Raw genomic sequence first — 11,528 nt, forward strand, 5'->3', positions numbered from 1 at the left:
TACAGTGGATCTACAAAGTCTATTACGCAGAACACATGTAATCTATGAAACGCAACCGTTGCCTTACAGCGACAAAATGTTGATGAGGTGAAGAAATGAAACCACGTGTTTGTCTCCCCTTTTCCTAATTCTTAAAACAAACTTGAAACTGTCTGAAACTTGCTTACAACATCTAAACAAGGAACTTCGTGAAAGTTGAAATTGGTTATTCTGGGTGACATCTCATTTTCTAATTGATAAATCAGTGAGAAGTTGTGGTAGATGCACTTGTTAAAGATGCACATGTTTACGATGTCGACATATGTGAAAACAGTTGTATCAACTGGAAACATCCAATTTCCCCACCTTCCTACAGTATTCTGGATTCAAGACAAGAGCAAGACTTTGCCTACATAAAGACACCGATAACGTTTTTCAGCATTCGTGTGTACTCTTGCAGTAATTACGGCGCTAGTGCTGGTGTCTCATATTCAACCTATTACACCTCTCAGACATGAAACAGGATAAACTGAATGCATACTACAGTGGATGGATGCAATGAGTCGCAATATCAAGCAGAACACTATACAGGTTAATACACTGCAGTCAAGTGTTTCGGCTTTAGATAACCATCTACACCGAGTAAACACAACCCTATACGGTGTGAAGACTGAAGAAAAGGCGTTCATCCTGAATACCTCATCGTTTCTCAAAGTGATTACAGACCAGTTGCTGTTTGGGGTCCGGGAGATGGTGTCCACAGAGGAAGTGCAACAAAATGCATGGAAACAGCTTGAAAGACTTCAGAATGAAATAAACCTAACTTCTGTTAATATGCGCAATGTTCAACAAGCTCTTCAAATAGTGACACACAGCACAAAGTAACATCGCTTCCACGATCTCTGATGTTGCTGATTTGCAGCGTAGCATGTCACGTGTGCAGTCACAGTCACAGGCAACACCAAGTCGCTATCACAAGTCATACAGGACGTTGGTAAGTTTGTTTTCTTGGTTTGTTTTTGTTTGGTTTGGTGTGTTGTTTTACGCCGCACTCAGCAATATACCAGCTATATGGCGACAATCTGTAAATAATCGAGTGTGGACCAGACGATCAAGTGATCAGCACCATGAGCATCAATCTATGCAACTGGGATAAGTTTACACGTGTCAACCTGTGTATTTGCAGCTTAATAGCACTGAAACTAGCACGAGTGCTGCCGATTATTGTTAAAAGTACATGGATTGAAAATTTGGCGACAATTATGATCTTAGGGAAACCGCAGAATAGAGAGAGCTATGTTGGGTGTAATTAGATATAGCATCAGTGAAAATTGGGTTTAGAATTGGTCTCCAGCAACCCATGCTTGTCGTATGAGGCGACTAACGATGATGTCGACACTGGCGCGTCCGGTGCAGACGGGATTATTCACAGACTGATACATAGCTGGAATATATTTCTGGTCTGGCGTTAAACAAACAAAAGCCATTTTGCGCAAACTATAGGGTCATTGCTTATGGCAACGTTGCATACAATTTAAAAAAATATATTTCGAAATGCCATCCATATATAACTGAATAATGTATGGTGGAAGTCTATTACATGTGTTGCATGTTTTGTTTTCATTTTGGGACAACTTCCCGGAACGTTTATCTGGTTTCTAGTTTATGGCAAAAAACAATAACTGGCCGGATTTTCAGTGGAGTTTCCACCCTCGCTCGCAACAGAAAAGACGCATCTTGTGGTACCAAACAGGTTTATTAGTAGAAATTAGGACCAGTGAATATTTAAAGCAGCTTCATTAATTGTATAACAGTATCTTGCTTTAATTATATCATAAAAATGTAATTTCGCAAATTAATGCGTCCTTTACCGTCTGTAAACCTCATTGCAGTCTGGTTACTGCAGACACTAAGCGCATTAAAACGTGTGTTTTCATTGATGTTCACGAGAGATATTCACACACAGCTACAGGATTTGAACTTATTTTGCCAACTCTCATCCAGTCTGGTTGATGAAATAGTTTTACTCCCTTATTACTCAGGAAAACAATTACAAGTTGAAATCTCCTTGACAACAGTATTTGGTTTGTTATGAGGATGTGTTTTCGTTAATCATGTCACATTAATTAACTTTTAGTTGTTATGTGTCACAAAAGTTTAAAGTGCTGAGTGTGATTTGAACTAGCATTTTTGGCTTGGGCTATGTAATTTCACCTGTTAAGGGTAAGCTGAGGAGCTACGCTCAGAGTTACCTCCTCCTTGCTTCTAGTCTAATCTTCGAAGGGCTGAGCAGCTGATCGTATTGTGATCTAAATGGTCGTAGTGAGGCGTGGCTACTGCTAGAAAATTCGAGAACTGTATAATAGGTATATAAAGGATTATTGCTGAGAGGTAGGCGGGGTTACTTCATTGGATTTACGCTCATCTGTCTGCTAACATCAGCGTTTCAAGACCAATCATTCAACTGGCCTCGTCTATATTGAACTTTCAACAGCTGTCAACAACCTTCAATCAATATATGTGTTCACTAGCAATATCAAGACTTTGGTGAGTTAATATTTTAGATTTGTGACCCAATATTCTAGATTTGAAAGACTCAATTGTATTGTATTGGAAATATGTATTATGTTCTAATTCTCTTCGATCAACCGAACATAAAATATTCCTTTTGTATAACTAAACACACATTATGGGTTATGTCTACCGCAGCTCGACGAGCAGACGAGCAGGTTTATTTACAAAGTACATGTACAATGTTTACGCGATACGTAGGCCGTACATTCGTCTTCCTGCAAAACAATGTATGCAAAATAACTTTAATTTGCAGTTAAAGTTACAATTGACAGTTACAATATTTAAGAAAATGATTAAAACACTAATATGTAATAAACATTGGGATAAAACTCCAATTTACAATAATTTATATATTCAATTCATATGTTCATAAATTATATTTATATAGATATATACATATAGATATTTAATTTTAAAGAAGAATACTCATCTTGTAAATTTCCGACATATCGTCACAGACTTGTCTCAAGCTCTGCTGTCCCGTTCATGGTCTATTGGTTGATACACCATTTCACATCAACATACAAACATTACTCTTCAAAAACACTTGAATATACGCAAAAGTACCATACGGTTTCAACTGCCAAACAGCATGACAACTTCCATACGGAATGATTAACTCAGTCTATTTAATGGAGATAGCTACTCGCCTGCACAGTGCGAAGACCTCGAATGATTGTTCATTCTTCTCCGAACACCAAGAAACCTCCCTCATGTGACTTCGGGACACCACTTTCACGTGCAACTCAACCCTGCTGCGTTATCCAAACCTTTACCGTATTTACCCAAAGTAAATTAATTTATGTTCTAATTCTCTACGATCAACCGAACATAAAATATTTATTTTGTATAACAAAAGACACATTATGGGTTATGTCTACCGCAGCTCGAAATTAAAAGAACGGGTACATGTATATGTGTTCTGACATTTTATTCTTACAAATCCAACAACGATGTTACACTCAACAGTTCTTTGAAATTATCTTTGACATAGCCGTCCTTAGCATTTTCAGAGGCCCAGCGGCCATGTCTATTGAACAGACGGTCTGGTACACCTGCACTAGCGGCAGTCGTGGCGCCACCAGAACGAAAACTATGCAATCCTATTTTCTTAACATCTCCTCCTAAAACTTGGAATTTTTCAATAAATATTTCTCTGGCTCTAAAATATGAAATAGGAGCATCTCCCCTCAGTGTGTGATATCCACGTGTTTTACAAAAACTTAACTTTCTAAATAAGTTTTCTTGTGAATGTTCGCAAATTCCAGCTTTCATTATGTAACAACGTAGCATAGCAACAGGACAGAGTTCGGTTCCAGAAGCTGAAATCAAGAAATGTTTACCATATCTACATACATAGATATATACATATACATCAGTCTTGCTTTTTCTTATAAAGATGCGCATATACCCATCTCAGAAAGTAATATATGACCTTCTTATACTAACAACCTCAGAAAATCTGAAAAAACCTGCAAACGAAATAAGTGACATTGCAAGAAACCTTAAGTCTAACGACGAACAATCTGTTTTACCAAACTCAGAAACCAACTTTCTCAACATATCAGTATCAATCGGTTCTTTCTTTTGTACTGGTTCACTATAATGCCTCATAGCTGCTTCTCTGATGTTCTTGATAAGATCACTCTGTTACTGATATGTCAAACCCGCCATTCTGTGAGCCCAGCTTATACCATATATAGCTTCAACTACAGTCGGTGAATACAACCCAATGCAGTAAGATACAACCCAACACGAAAAGAAGTTGCTGGTAAACTGCTCACTTCATAAACGTTGATGCCCACTTTTGCCATAATTTTAAAAATATTTCGTATTTCTGAACTGTAGAAGTTGCTTTCGATTTACAGACAATATGAGGCATTTTCCTTGACAGATTTAGTAAATCTTCATGGACCAAAGTTTCACGCTGCTTCCTTATGCCAGCCGAAAACAAATCTGCAACTTTGGGGGCTTAGTCCACTTGTGTTTAGAAGATTCCATAATTTGTCTATTTGCACAGAGTCAACGCTCAACAAATAACGCATTCTTTCCTAGTTATAGGCGAGTCTAGTATCTGTTCTATGAGTTCGCAATTTACGTCAGAGTTTACGGGAATATTATCATTTTCGCATATTTCACCATCTGTTCAATTTTCAATTTTCTGCATTCTTTATCAAACCAGTCATTTACAGATGTTTTGACAGACGGGTATCTGCATTCTTTATGACGGTATTGACTGCATCTGATACCCGTCACAGTCACCATGACAGCAGAGCAGACATATAAGTATCTGCTCATGACAGTCACGTATGACGACACAATCTGATACCCGTCACAATTACCATGACAACAGACCAGACAGACGCGTGAGTATCTATCCATGAACGTCGGGTATGACGAAACAACTCTTATAGCCGTCACAATCACCATGACAACAGACCAGACAAACTCATGAACATCTTTCCATAACATTCGGGAATAACGACACCATCTGGTCGCCTTACTACCTCAACTCCATTTTGCCTCAGCTCTTGGTGGTACGTAAGTACCGAAACATTTAAAGTCAATCTCAACTGGCCAGATTCTTTAAACGTAGTATTTTTGTGCTTTTAGCTTATAGCTAAATTCAACTACAATCACCAGCGGCTGAAGGGATGATATAAATCCAGCTAGGGTCCATGCAGGTAGCAAAAGTACTGTAAGTCTGTACTGTAGTGTGGTGATCAACCTTCAGTTGCTGGTGATCTATGGCCCGTTTTTATATTGTATTGTTGTCTCTAGTGATATCTTTTTTTTATGATAGCGTACAAGTTTTAAATTAAGAGCTGTGATACTCTAGTAGTTTCACTGTCCTTCGATAACAGATTTTTTTATGTTCCAAATTTATTGATTACATGTTGATACCAATTGTTTTCGTCACGATATGGCTGAGATATTGCCGATGTGACGTTAAATATTAACTCATTCACTCACTAAGCTCTTGGTGCGACAGATACCTTACATGTGGTATCTAATATTCAAAGGAAGTGTTTTTGGAAAAATAGCCGTTACGGTATTAATTCTGCTTATAAAGACAGGTAAGGCAGGTGATGAAAGGCTGTTTCATGTTTTGACTCATCTGACCTCAGATTTTTCAGTTGCCCACTGTCATCGAATTCGTTCTATACCGCCACAGTGTTCACAGCAACATTGCACTTAAGCATTGAACTTCAGAAAGAAGTTTATCGTTGGGCATCACGCAACCTTTGTGTTCTTTTATAGCAAGGTCCCTCAGCCTCACCCCATACATCGTCCTGGATCTGCCACACTTACGTGTATGGTGACATCTTGTTGGAGACAGAGATGTCTATAGCCACGGCAGTTACATTTGCAGATCGTCCAGGGATATTTCCTGAATCTGCATGTGGCTATGTGCACGCACGCACGCACGTACGCACGCACTCACTCGCTAAGAAAGCAGACCCCTTCGTGAGCTGTCAGTTTTTAAAAGGCTTCGAATCACTTTTACTTTTTAGGTCCTCTACAAATAACTCTACGTCATATCTTCACAGCACATTTTAATTCATTATAAGGAAAAAATGGCACACTGTGTTTACAGGTCAGTTTCCCAGGATTGCATATTTCCTCAGAACCGTAAACAGGACATCAACCTGAAAAGGAATATAGGTAAATCTACATCATGGCGTAATACAGTATATGTAAAATATATAAATTTAATTCATTATTCAAAATAATAGTGACCCGACTGTTTCCTATACAACATGGGTCGGTGGTGTAGCCTTGTGGTTAAGGGTTGGCTCGTCAAACACCGGTTCATTCCCGTTATGTGAGCTGTTCTTAGACAAGAAAGTATATCGACTATAAAATCAATGTAAATGATTACGATGTTCTCACACTCAATGCCAGGGAGCTGACCACACAATACATACGTAACATCGATGGTCATCCCAGTGATGGAGTTGCTGCTGACAACTCCGGCAGATCGTCAAATGTCCACGTTCCGAAACATTGTTTCATTCATCTTTGCACCATTTGTCAAGGATCCTGGTGATTCGGATGTCGCTTCGGGTGTCGCTTCGGGTGCCGTAGCAGGCATTGTTGCAGGGAGCATTGTCAACGTTGTGGAAGTAGCTGGCGTGGTCCCAGATTGGCATAAAGATTTTCCTGTCATTATCCAGCATATTGAAGCAAACAACTCTTCAAATGTAAACAAGGACTAATGTTGTGTTTGATTATTGATAATACGAAGATCAAAGAAACTTGCTGTAGTAAGACTATACTTATACATTAACTTACTACTCATGAAGAGCCATAGCAAATTTCACGGTTTACCTAAATCATTACTTTACAACTAAAGTTACTATAACTGACGTTGTTCAACATAGTTATTTTAACTAGTTAACAGATCAGTTTGGCCTTTTATGAGATTTGTTTTGTTTGGTAATATTTTTCGAGAAGCAGGATTCTTACCAAGTCGCCACCATGCATTATCTACTGAAGAGATTTCGATGCTTTCAATGTTCAGTGTGTCGAGCCAAAAATAATTTGACCACAGACGGAATTCTCCAACTTCGCAACCTTCACCGATATGGGTATCATATGCTGAAACCGTCACCCACAGAGGTGTGTAGTCGTCACACATGTCCCCGGACAAAGCCAACATCTCCCCATAGCAGTAATCATTGTAGCTGGAGTCACAGAACTGCATATGAGAAGTCTTGTTTGGATATATGTCGATAACTGTTCTGCCGTCTTCCATGTTAATGTGGAGCTGTACTTTACTGCAACTCTTCACGTCAAACAACAGAGCTGAAGAGTCCGAGCTGAAAACCTTCTCAGCATCCACCTTTACATTGCTGTCAGTTCTTGAGGTTTGAAACACCTCAGCGTGGATTCGATCACTTGAAAGAAATATTAGGAAGGTGACAAAAGATTGATATATAAGTAAATGACATGTGTCAACCAAGTCAGCGAACCTGACCACCGATCCCGTTAGTCGCTTCTTACAGCAAGAATGGGTTGCTGAAGACCAATTAAAACCGGGATCTTCACGAATCGGAACTCGCAGATTACATGTATACTAAGAGCAAGTTCTATTCCGTTATTGGTACATCCGTGTTTCTAAAACCCACGTAGCATTGGTACATTGGGAATGAGCACGGTAATCCATGTCCGTGATTAATTGGCTATGCTACTAGGAATTTGAAAAGAGATTAGCATATCCTCCCTTACAGCTAACACTCATAACATATACATGCATATGCAAGTTATATAACGAACCGAACACGTGGAACAAGTGAAAAAAACTACATGGGACCCTAACGGTGCCTGGTGGCAAAATCAGCAGGGTGATCACACCTCTGCATGAATGTATAAAAACGTTAGAAGTTTTGTTTTCCACTTCACATTATATTGCAAATAGTTCAACGCTGACGTCCCATGATTAAGTCCCATGATTAAGGCCAGTGGCTCATGGACCAATATGATTGAGTTAACCTTCAGGTTCTGTCTTCTGTTTACACACCAGGATTTGACATTACATTTGCTGGACACAAAAAGCTGCTCTGTTTATCTTCAGGTTCTGTCTTCTGTTTACACCCCAGGGTTTGATATTACATTTGCTGGACACAAATAGTTGCTCTGTTTATCTTCAGGTTCTGTCTTCTGTTTACACCCCAGGGTTTGATATTACATTTGCTGGACACAAATAGTTGCTCTGTTTATCTTCAGGTTCTGTCTTCTGTTTACACCCCAGGGTTTGATATTACATTTGCTGGACACAAATAATTGCTCTGTTTATCTTCAGGTTCTGTCTTCTGTTTACACCCCAGGGTTTGATATTACATTTGCTGGACACAAATAGCTGCTCTGTTTATCTTCAGGTTCTGTCTTCTGTTTACACCCCAGGGTTTGCCATTACATTTGCTGGACACAAATAGTTGCTCTGTTTATCTTCAGGTTCTGTCTTCTGTTTACACACCAGGATTTGACATTACATTTGCTGGACACAAAAGCTGCTCTGTTTATCTTCAGGTTCTGTCTTCTGTTTACACCCCAGGGTTTGATATTACATTTGCTGGACACAAATAGTTGCTCTGTTTATCTTCAGGTTCTGTCTTCTGTTTACACCCCAGGGTTTGATATTACATTTGCTGGACACAAATAATTGCTCTGTTTATCTTCAGGTTCTGTCTTCTGTTTACACCCCAGGGTTTGATATTACATTTGCTGGACACAAATAGCTGCTCTGTTTATCTTCAGGTTCTGTCTTCTGTTTACACCCCAGGGTTTGCCATTACATTTGCTGGACACAAATAGTTGCTCTGTTTATCTTCAGGTTCTGTCTTCTGTTTACACACCAGGATTTGACATTACATTTGCTGGACACAAAAAGCTGCTCTGTTTATCTTCAGGTTCTGTCTTCTGTTTACACCCCAGGGTTTGATATTACATTTGCTGGACACAAATAGTTGCTCTGTTTATCTTCAGGTTCTGTCTTCTGTTTACACCCCAGGATTTGACATTACATTTGCTGGACACAAATAGTTGCTCTGTTTATCTTCAGGTTCTGTCTTCTGTTTACACCCCAGGGTTTGATATTACATTTGCTGGACACAAATAGTTGCTCTGATTATCTTCAGGTTCTGTCTTCTGTTTACACCCCAGGGTTTGATATTACATTAGCTGGACACAAATAGCTGCTCTGTTTATCTTCAGGTTCTGTCTTCTGTTTACACCCCAGGGTTTGCCATTACATTTGCTGGACACAAATAGCTGCTCTGTTTATCTTCAGGTTCTGTCTTCTGTTTACACACCAGGACCGAAGTAGCCTGACGTTATATTACCTTGTAGTAATATACTTGGCGGCATTAAAAACGCAATACCAATTTCAAACAAAGATATTTAATACAATTCGATATTCAATACAGAGCATGATATGTAAAATGGTAAAGTTATCCCTTGTGAACAAAGCAAAAGTCAAATGGTACAGAAGATAGGTGTTTTTATGACGTCATATCACTGCAAACAAGCAAGGGGTCACAGATTTTCAGTATTCTGTGTGTCGGCCTCGAGTCCTGATGAGAGCCCGCAATCTGCTGAACATACACGTGCACAGACGAGCATGGCACCTCTGTGGAATAACTCGTCGCTGTTGTTGGAGAGCTGCTGTCAGTTCTGCAATGGTCTGGGGTGGGTTTGGAAGGGCTCGAACTCTGCGACCGAGCTCATCCCACAAATGCTTAATGGGGTTCATGTCAGGAGATCGAGATGGCCAGTTCATCACAGGGACCTGGTTGTTGCTGAGGAAAGCCTGCGTGACCCTTGCTGTATGGGGGTGGGCGCTGTCGTGTTGAAAGATGTCTTGTCCCTATGGTTGTTCGTGATGTTACTGCAGCCGTCTGAAATCGATTCCAGAGGTGCTTGAGGGGAATGTTTCGATCCTGACGTAAAGTCGTTACACGTGCCGCACCTGGACGTGGACGGTCAGCAAAGTTTCTTGTTGTGTTGAATTGGTTTCGAAGCCTGGATATTGTCGGTGGGTGGACATGAATGTGTCTCGCAACTGCTCCTCCTGTCCTTCCTGCGATCAGCATCCCAATGGCCTGGTTCCTCTGATCGTTGTTAAGGCGGGACATCTTGGCCACAAGTGATGGGGAGCAAGGAGTGGATGATTTTATAGAGTATGGCATGGTATGGGTATGGGGATTGCACATGCACTCCATGCACTTCAGGAATCTGTTGCGTTCGGGCGATGTGTTTCATTTGGTTATTTTATGCTTATGCAAGGGCAGTATCGTTCAGAGTTTGGATTCAAATTCAAAACATTGACCGTGCCGTTCTGTGACAAACTTGTGTGATTGTATCAATTTACTGTCGAAAATACTCTTCTATATAATAAAAAAAATAGGTATTGGTAATGCCGCCAAGTATATATACGATGATATGTGTCAACCAAGTCACCGAGTCTGACCCGATACGTTACAACAAACATGGGTTACTGAAGACCAATGCTGACCCGGATCTCACTGACAATGATTCAAGAGGAATTTCCTTGGTAATATCAGCTCCTCAGAAACCACCAGACAAATGGACCTGAATCTGTGAAACTAGTGGACTAATCAACCCGAAACGTACCACGCGTGTTTCCACCAACACCTGATGTATTTCAAAGTTCTCGGATCTTATTGTCAGTGTCACCAACACGGAATTTTATCGACTTAAAACAACGTTTTTATTCTTTTCGGAATATGGTGCATGTTTATCTTCTTTCGACTATGCACTAACTTTCTCTCAAAATACATATTTCACCTCCATGAAATTTTGTCTGAAAGTGTCAGACTTTGGGAGCTGTGTATATTCCTGATAATGGTAATGTCATAATTTCCAGTTCATTATATCTTATTGCTTTTATGCAAACATTTGTTCAGTCTCTGTCTGTGTTAGCATGTTAACATGTTGACCACGTGTCCAGGTTAGACACCTTGTTGTGGCAGTAATTTCGATTTGTTTAATATGAACAACTTCAACCTTGCCTGTCATGTACATAATATCTACCAAAGCATTGATAACAGTTGATGTAGGTCAACCAGTTCAAAGTCCTGCCAAAGCAATGACTCAAACAACAGTCAGAACATGACATAAACACTTACCTGTGAAGATCACCACAAGGATGATGAAGACGTGCATCTTTCCCAAACGTTCACACTGCGTGAAACCCACTTGCTGCATTATTTGTTAGCTGGACAATTCTGACATGGTCTTGTGATCAGTCCCGAATATATGGTCGTTCCAACAGAGCAAAGATCAGCAAATCAGACATTGTCCTTTGATCATTTGTGCCATCGAAATGTGGTTGTTGCATGTGAATGATATATCTTAGAATTGATATTAATAATACAGTGGAGCTACAAAGCCTATTGAAGATGTTTTTACACAGAATACATGTAATCTATGACACGCCACCATTGCCATGA

At 39.8% G+C, this 11,528-nt stretch overlaps 1 long non-coding RNA gene across 1 annotated transcript; it reads right to left on the minus strand.

Moving 5' to 3' along the window:
• Nucleotides 1-6,140: 6,140 nt before the first annotated feature.
• Nucleotides 6,141-7,447, minus strand: LOC124252795. The gene is made up of 3 exons (XR_006892029.1): nt 7,024-7,447; nt 6,483-6,717; nt 6,141-6,203 (listed from the first exon to the last, which is right to left on the minus strand). It is a non-coding gene; the product is annotated as an uncharacterized LOC124252795 (long non-coding RNA).
• Between the last annotated feature and the right edge of the window lie 4,081 nt (nt 7,448-11,528).

Source organism: Haliotis rubra, unplaced genomic scaffold (genome assembly GCF_003918875.1).
Source record: "Haliotis rubra isolate DU_JTF1 unplaced genomic scaffold, ASM391887v1 Scf524, whole genome shotgun sequence".
NCBI lineage: Eukaryota > Metazoa > Mollusca > Gastropoda > Lepetellida > Haliotidae > Haliotis > Haliotis rubra.